The sequence below is a fragment of the Mesocricetus auratus genome, unplaced genomic scaffold (assembly GCF_017639785.1).
Source record: "Mesocricetus auratus isolate SY011 unplaced genomic scaffold, BCM_Maur_2.0 Super-Scaffold_100003, whole genome shotgun sequence".
Classification (NCBI taxonomy): domain Eukaryota; kingdom Metazoa; phylum Chordata; class Mammalia; order Rodentia; family Cricetidae; genus Mesocricetus; species Mesocricetus auratus.
In genome coordinates, this window is record NW_024429188.1 from 46305458 (window position 1) to 46315337 (window position 9880).

Consider the following 9880-nt stretch of genomic DNA (forward strand, 5'->3'; position numbering starts at 1 on the left):
CTTTCCCATCCTCCAGGGGACCATGTATGTCTCTCTTAGGGTCCTCCTTGTTTCCTTGCTTCTCTGGAGATGTGAATTGGAGGCTGTTAATCTTTTGTTCTATGTCTAGATGAGTGAGTACATGCCATGTTTGTCTTTCTGTTACTGGTTACCTCACTCAGGATGGTTTCTTCTACTTCCATCCACTTGCCTGTGAATTTCAAGATTTCATTGTTTATTTCAGCAGAGTAGTACTCCATTGTGTAAATGTACCACATTTTCTTTATCCATTCTTCAGTTGAGGGGCATCTAGGTTGCTTCCAGGTTCTGACTATTACAAATAATGCTGCTATGAATGTAGTTGAACAGATGTCCTTGTTGTATGAATGTGCATCTTTTGGGTATATCCCTAAGAGTGGAATTGCTGGATTTTGAGGTAGACTGATTCCCATTTTCCTAAGAAACCACCATACTGATTTTCAAATTGGCTGTGCAAGTTGGCACTCCCACCAGCAATGGACGAGTGTTCACCCTTCTTCACATCATCTCCAGCATAACCTTCTGTTGTTGCTTTTTATTTTAGCCATTCTGATGAGTATAAGATGGTATCTCAGAGTTGTTTTGATTTGCATTTCCCTAATGGCTAAGGATGTTGAGCAATTTCTTAAATGTCTTTCAGTCATTTTAGATTCCTCCCTTGAGAATTCCCTGTTTAGTTCTGTATCCCACATTTAATTGGATTATTTGATTTCTTGGTGACCACGTGGTGGGGAGGACATGTGAGATAAGGAAGATTGAGTAGTCAGAGGATGAATAGAGAAGGAGAGCAAGAAAAGGAGAGAGCAAGAAAAGGGATACCCTAATAGAGGGAGTCATTATAGGTTTAAAGAGAAACCTGGCACTAGGGAAATCTCCAGGGATCCACAAGGGTGACCCCAGCTAACAATCTAAGCAATAGTGGAGATGCTACTTTAAATACTCTTCCCCTGTAATGAGATTGATGACTACCTCATATGCCAATAGCTAATGGAAGCAGAAGCAGACACCCACAGCTCAGCACTGAGCCGAACTACTGAAATCCAGTTGCAGAGAGGGAGGAGGAGTGATGAGCTAAGGGCTCAAGACCATGCTGGGGAAACCCACAGAAACAGCTGACTTGAATAAATGGGAGCTCACGAATCCCAGTCTCACAGCTGGGGAACCAACATAGGACTGAGCCAGGCCCTCTGAAAGTGGGTGTCAGCTAGGAGGCCTGAGCAGTCTATATGGCCCCTGGTAATGGAACAGCATTTATACCTAGTGTAAGAATGAACTTCGGGGGCCCATTTCCACATAGAGGAATACTTTTTCAGTCTAGACACATGGGGGAGGGTCTAGGTCCTGTGCCAAATGATGTGACAGACTTTGATGATCCTTAATGGAGGTGTCACCCTCCCTGGGGAGTGGATGGGGGATGGGATGGGGGCCAGTGGGGAGCATGGGAGGATGGGAGGGAGAGGGAACTGGAATTGATATGTAAAATAAGGTTGTTTTTAATTTAAATAAAATTCATAAAAATGAAAAAGGATGTTTTCTCAAAAGTTTTACTGGAACATTTACATATCTAACATGCCAAAATGACTATAGAAAAAGATCTTATGTGTTTCATAAAAATCTAACTAACCTGCGTGGACTCTTAGGGGAGGGCCTAGGCCCTGCCCTGGATGAAATGACAGACTCTGAAAATCCACCATGGGGGGCCTCACCCTCCCCAGGGATCTGAGTGGATATTGGATGGGGGACTGGGCCTGGTAGGGAGGGCGGGGGAGGAGGGGAGGGAGAAGGAGCTGGGATTGACATGTGAAACAAGTTTGTTTCTAACTTAAATTAAGAAATGTCTTTGTATTAAAAAAAGAAAGTTTAACTCATAAAAGAAAGAGAAATTGTAAGTTAGATTTCAATTAAAATTCAAAACTTTTCTGCCAAAGATACTGTTAAAAAATCAAAGGTAATCCACAAATTAGAAAGATAAGATTTTTAAGTCACATATATAATAAAGGACTTGCATCCCACATGTATCAGTAACACTTCAGATTTTTTGGAGCCAGTCTAAATGCATAGCCATGACTGGTTTGGAACTCAACATGCAAACCAGGGCTAGCTTTGCACTCACAGAGACCCACCTGCTTATTCTTCCCAAGTGATGAGTGCTGGTATTACAGTCATGTGCCCACCATACTGGGTTTGCCAATAACACTTTAAAGCTAACAATATGAAAAGTACAGTTAAGAAATGGGCAAAATACCCAAAGAAATATCTCAATTAGTAAGATAAACCAATAACAAATAAGCCTGTGAACATCATCTGTTACTAATTGCAAATTCAAATGAATATGATTTATGATTATATGCCTATTAGCATTGTTAAAATTTTAAAATGACAACATTTAGTGCTGGTAATGATGTACACATATGGGAACTCTTGCTCACTGCTAGTTGTGTTAAAGAAATGGTACAATGACTTTATAATAATGCAGATTGGTAGTTTTTCTGTCAAATAAGTAAAGAGGCAGCCTCAAGAATTGAAGGCAAACTTTCCAGCTATATATATGACAGAGTTTAATATCCAGGATATACAACTAACTCAAAAAATCCACCACAGACTATGGAACCAAACAGAGAAGTGAAAGAAGTGGGGAGGAACAGGTCCTGACCCCCACAGCTTTGGAAACATCTGTAAGAGTAACACAAAGATCTGTTCATAAGTACTGTGATAAAGCAGATAAAACCAGTTTCCCACAGGGCTATGTGTCATAAATTGCGATGTTGTTATGCATATATACTGAAGTGAACAATTAATTATATAGATAGCCTATGGTGGGAACCAGATTTTCCACTGCTGGTGTAGAAACATATAGATAAGCAAGAGGGAAACGCTAAAATGATTCATGTGGCAAGTCAAAGTTGGAGACATCAGTATGAACTCAAATTTAGCACAATGTAGATACAGATGGTTAAGTACAGAGCTGGTTATAGAAATGTGTATAAACACATTAATATTCATGAATGTATTTCTTTGTTCTGTCAGCTGAGACTGAAAGTAGTGAACATACAGATCTTGGTTTACAATACCATTCTTTAAAAAACAAAACAAAACAAAAGCAATAAAAACAATGTATGACAGCTTTTTGGAGAAATAAGTGATTTTAGAACTGGAGTTGGAATGACATAAAATTAAAGCTCAGCCTTTTATAATGTCACACATTGAGTAAGTGCTAAACATATACATATGATGATGGTATGTCAAAGTGGTACTGGCTAAGGTTGGATAGTTCTTCTTCTCCTCTAGTTGAAAAATTAAAAAACACTGAATCAGATAACTCATCAGTTAAGCTTTTGCTACTTGTATAATGGACCCAAGTTCAGTTCTTAGAATCCATGTTGAGTAGCTTACAACTAACTACCTGTAGCTCCAGGTCCAGGTAGTTCAATGCCTCTGGCCTCTGTCACGTGTACATACACACAGAGAGATATGCATACATATACATAAATAAAAGAAATAAAATCATTAAGAAAAGAATTAAAAGAAAAACATGTGAGAATGAAGTGTTTTGGCAAGTGTTACAGACTTCTGGAGTAGATAAAGTGTTCCAGAGCTGGCCACCACTGACAATGAGGGTGCCTAAGCTTTTCTTGGGTTCAAGCCACCCTCTTCCTGGTGATCCTCTTGACTCTTCTATTGGTTCAAGGTGTCAATGTGTCCTCCTGGCACAGGAATTTGGTTGCCTATCTCTTTCCAAGTGGGTATCTGCTGATAGGGTCCCTAGTACTGAAATGACTGCTGGTTGCTTTCTTTGGGGATTAAACCAGGGAGGACCCTGTTGTAATAACCAGGAAAAAGAAACTTAACAGGGTGGAGAAGGGGAACTGGAAACTTATCCCTTCCTCCCTTTTCCTGGGGCCCAAGGCCTCAAAAGAAACACAGGAACCAACTAAAAGAATTCCCAATGACTAAAGCTAGAATCAAGCTAGCAAGAAAAGAAATAAAATAGTACCCATACATAACTTAAATCATAAAATAAATATCTGAAAGTCTATGCTGGCATAGATAATATAAAGTAAGAAATAGGGAGGAGACAAATATTCTTTGCAGAATAATTATTAACATTTCTTTCAAATAGAATAATATTGAGGGAGAAAAAGAAACTCTAGCAATACTACTTTAGCAAGAGCAAGAGACAGAAATTATGATCATACGTATCCTTACACTACATCATAAAATGGTCCTTCAGTTTTGTACTCTTCATCCCAGTAATCCGTGATCTAGTCTTACAGCTTGTCTGAGAAGAATATTTGGCAAATTCCACAGTGTAGGTTCTAGAAAATACCTAACTGGTACTAAAAAATTTGCAAAGATATCTGAGAGATTACTGTAGCCAAGAGGAACTTAGGAAAAGATGTTGTCAGCATGCCATCTATTCTTAGTGAGGTCCCAGAAGGTGAGACTGATGGATACTGGGTTAATAACTAGGGAAATTTAAATAAAGTATTGTTAGGTCTCAAACTTGGGACAACCCCTAACTGAGGTGTCTATTTAATATATCAAAGTGGACCTGGCCACCAGCATCCCTCAGTCTCTATTAAAGGGTTTGGCTGGCATACTCTGTCCTCTACCCTGAACTCTCCATCCCAGAGGTTCTTCCCTCCCCCTCCCCTAATAAGCTCTTCCCTATATAATCCAGACATTTTGGCTATGCTAGTTCTGTTTTCCTTTTTACCCTTTACCCTCCTGGCCTCTTGGTCTCCTAGTCTCCTGGCTCTCCCCTCTCCCCTCTCCTTACATGACCCAGCTCAGGATGATGTTCACTCTGGATTCTCCCAGATGTCTCTGCCTCTAATATCTACAACAGACATTTGCCTCCACCGTACTTAGGAACAGTCATGCCCTTCCTTTTTATTTCTATTTTTTCCACTCAAGTATGAACTTCAGCAATAACATTTTTACCAGCTCATATTTTGGTGAATAATATCTTACTCATGTAATACATTAATAATAAGGTAAATTGGGTTTGTGGTATATGGGGCCTCTGTAATATCACTTCATTTTTTCTAGAAATATAAAGCTGTTTTAGAAAACAAAGACTACTTTAAAATATTCCATAACCCCTAGATGATGAAGTACATATCACTGTGTTTATTCTCATTTTTTCCTTAAAGGTGATCTTGAACAGCATTTCAGTGCTCTACCAATCATGCTTATTTTTCTTTAGTGATCTTGCTATTTGTGTCTTTTGTCTACTTTTCCATTGGAGTATTTATACTTTTGTTAATAGCTTGTGAGTTTAAGAAAAGAAACCTCGTTCTTTATATGTGGTCTTCCAAACATTTTGTTTGTCTTTCAATCTTGTTTATGACATGTTCTGCTGTATGAAAAAATTTCCATTTTTATGTAGTCAAATCTGTCAATCTTCTCATTATGGTTTATGCATTTTATATCATGCCCCAAAAGGCCTCTGGTACTATGAGATTATAAAAATGCTCACGTACATTTCCTTCTGTTGCTTTCACTGATTTGGTTTTTTTCATGTTTTCCATTGCTATACCAAAGTTTTGTGTGACATAGGAGTGAGGCATTAGTATAACTTTATTTATTTTCTAAATAATTAACTAGATATAGCAACATTTATTTTGCCTAGTAGCTTGCAATTGAGTCCTTTAACACTGTAAATTAACATTTCAAGTTTACTTCTAGATTTTTAAAATTCTAATTCTAATGAACTATCTCTCTATTCTTGGGATAATATTGCAATATTTGATAACTGTGCCTTTAAAAACATTTTACTTTTAAGTGTGTGTGTGTGTGTGTGTGTGTGTGCGTGTGTGTGTAACTGTATATGAGTCATGTATCTTGGAGGCCAGAAGAAAGTGTCTGATCCCCTGGAGGACTGTAGTTACAGGCAGTTGCAAACTGCCTAACATGTATTCTGGGAATCAAATTTAGGTCCTCTGCAAGGACAGTATTTGTTTGTAATGACCAAACCATGTCTCTATAATGAATTTCAGTGCATAATTGGGTAAATCCTCTCCTATTTTTCAAATATCCTTTGTTTAACCATCTTTTTCCTTCAGATAAGTTCCCTCAAAATGCTTAGAACTTACAGAATAATTATGAGAAAATGGACACTATTTACAATATTGTCTTTTTATTTAAGAGCAAAGTATATCTTTAAAATTTTATTTTACTCTTGGGACTGTGGGAGTGGCAGAACATTTATCTAGTATGTGCAAAGTCCTGGATTTGATCTCCAGTACCAGAAAGAAAGAATTTTATTTTATCTACCTGTGGTGGTTTAAATGAAAAAAGAAGTCCCCCAAAGGCCCATATATTTGAATACTTGGTTCCCAGTTGGTGGCACTGCTTGGAGAAGATTGTGAAAACAGTAAGAGGTGCAAATTTGTTTGAGGAAGTGTATCTAGGGCAGGTGTCTCTAAAGGTTTATAGCCTCACCCTACTCGACCTGAGTGTGTAAATTATTGGGTTTCTTATTCTTGTGCTTTTTCTTGGGCACTTTTCCTTCTATTAATTTGTTTTGTCCAGCTCAGATGTGATAGTTATTGTTTTATATTATTATATTTTATTTTGCTACATTCTATTACCTTTTGGAAACCTGTACTTTTCTAATGAAATACAGAAAGGCAGTGGATCTTGTAGGGAGCACAGGTGGGGAGGGACTTGGAGGAGTAGAGGGAGGGGAAATCATAATCAGGATATATTATGTGAGAAAAATCTATTTTCAATAAAAAGAAAAATAGGCTGTTTATCCCTTTGCTATTGATTTATACAAAAGAGTTTCTGAATGGTAGTATTTTTGGTATTGGGGCCAGATAATTTTCCTTGTATGTAGGTGCCATGTACAATGTAAAATGTTTAGCAGGATCCCTCCTAGGAAACACTATAAACAAACTTCCCCATACCAATTATGAAAACCAAAAATATCTCTAGACATATTCGACTATCCCCAAGATACAAAAACACAACCAGTTGAGAACAAATGATTTATAGAGATCCTTTATATACTAATGAGAAAAACTTTTGTCATGAATATTTCTTATAAGATTTTGTTTCAGTCTGTGGCATACTTTTAGGTTTTGTCAGTGATATCTTTTGAGGAATAGTGGAGAAAGTAGGTAACAGGCTTGAAGTCAGTGGCATCGGAAAGGACTTTCTGTATGTCAATAGCACAGGCATTAATAGCAACAATTAATAAACAGAACTCCTTGATGCTAAATAGCTTCTTACAGCAAAGGATATCATCATTTTAGCAAAGTGGCCGCCCACAGAAAAGGAATATATAAAGAACTTTTTTAAAAGGCACTCAAGAAAACAACTCAATTAAAAATGGCACATAGAACTAAACAGTTCTCAAAAGATGAAACACAAATGACTGAGAAACACTTTTTTTTGTTTTTCTCTCATATACTACATCCTGACTCCAATTTCTCCTCCCTCCACTCCTCCCAGATATCCTTCCCCCAGATCCATTCATTTAAAAAAAGTTCAATATCCTTCACTGTCAGGAAAATACATATTAAAACTGCTTTGAGATTTCAACTTACCCCGGTAAGAATGGCCAAGACAAATACAATAAATCTTAGCATATGCTGATGAGGATGTAGGGAAAGGGGAATACTTATTCATTGCTGGTGGGAGTACAAACTGTTAGAGAAACTATGGAAATCAGTGTGGAAGCTTCTCAGAAAGTTAAAAATCTATCTTCCTCAAGATTTGTATACACTACTCTTGGGCATATACCCAGAGGACTCCACACATTATTACACAGATACTTGCTCATCCATGTTCATTGCTGCTCTATTCATAATAGCCAGAATTTGGAAAAATCACAGATAACCACCAGTTGATGAATGGGATAATGAAAATGTGGTACATTACACAAAGGGACATTATTCAGCTACTAAGACAAATGAAATTATAAATTTGTGTAAATGGATGGATGTAGACAATTATCCTGATTGAGGTAACCCAAACCCCATCAGATATTGCATGTTTTTCTTGCATATGAATGCTAGCCTTTAAGTTTTCCATATGGGTGCTTCAATCTGAATAATCATAGATACAAGTCTGTGAGGGTCTAGGAGGATGGAATCATCCATGGAATGGGAAATAGAATATAATGAGTGTTATAAAGAGATGAATGGGATACAAGTTTAGGAGGATTAAATGAGGAGAGTATGGGAGGTCAGTGTTAAGGTGGGAATTTGTGGAGGGACAAATAACACTAAAGGTCTTTTGAAAAGGCACATGGAAACCTACTACTGTAGACACATTCTGGATCATGTACATATATTAAAGAGTTTAAATGGAGGAGACAATGCCTCCAACTAGATTATCTTCTGCCTCCAAATACAACCTCTAGTACCAGAGACACCTCCAGAACAGGCTTAAGTGGGATAGTCTGTGAGGTGTAACCCAAGTACTTTGAAGGGGGCACCTTTTAGATCTTTTCTGGGGCAACAGTAAAGCCCCCTTTTTTAAGCAATTGGACCACCTGTGCCACAAAGTCCTCCAGATATGCTGAATCGTGATGTCCCAAAATTAAATCATACATATAAGCATATATTATTAAATCCTTTGATTTTAGCATAGGCCTTAAGAGAGTAGCAAGATACTGTTGACTATTAGACATTCAAAACATTGATCAGGTTTGGAATAATTAAGTGAAGGAACAGAGAAAGCAAATTTATCACAACCCTCTGGATGTAACGGTATAGAAAAGAAGCAATCCATAATATCAATTAACATAAATGTATATTCTGTGGGAATAACAAGTGTCCAGGGCATGCCCCTTAAGGTGGTGCCCACGAGTTCCATCCTCTCATGCACCAAGCTCCAGAAGCTTTTTGAATTACAAACACCTGGATGCTCCATAGGCTCATAGAAGGGAGGCTATGTTGTAGTCTTAATTGTTCATCCACTAGCTTATGGAGTGCTAGCAGCTTAGGTTTAGTTATCAGCCACTGCTACACTCATACGGGTTTTCCCAGTGCCCATCTGGTAGGTGGCACTCTGGGGACAGTGGCCCTTATGGTTGGGGGTACGTCCGGATAGACCTCTCAGGCTCCCCCCTGTAGTTGTGGAGGTTGAAAAACTCCTTCTCTGTGACCCCCCTTTAGGTCCTTTCCCATCCTTTGTGCCTCTTCCTTTTCCAGGATATCCTCATAAAAAGTCCAATGATCTGTGGTCACAATGGCATCCATTTGACCCAGCACGTCCTGTCCCAGCAAATTGGCAGGAAGGCCTTTGACCACTAAGGGGTGTATCTTTCCTTGGTCTGTACTGGTTCAGTGCATTAAGGTCACTATTTTTCTTGATTGGGAGTTACCTCCCACCCCCAAAACCGAGGGCCCAGGTGCAAATTCCCAGGTGGAAGGCACTCCCTCCTCCCTGAGCACTGTCCTGTCTGTTCCTGTGTCTACTAAGCATAACAATAAAATAACTTCTTATACTGCAACACTGAACCCTCATCAGAGAAGCTTATTGCAGTGGTTTATAATCAACACAGAGACCCACAACTGGACAATGTGCAGAGGGAAAGTCTTCAGGGCACTCAACCATAAATTGGATGTCTTTATAAAAGTGTCCCATCAAAACTCATGAATCTATGGGAAAGAGGAGGCAGAAAGATTGTTAAGGACCTGTAGATGACTCCAAGGAAACAACATCTGTCAGACGCAATAGGGCTGGTACACATGAACTCACAGAGGTTGTGACAGTACACACAGGAACTGCACTGGTTCAAGCAGACAAAATCTCAGCACTGAAAAGGGTAAGTGGACACAAAGTCTCACCACTAACCAAGAAGCTCTTTGCAATTGGTGCCTGCTGGGAAAGGGAAATTAGTTTT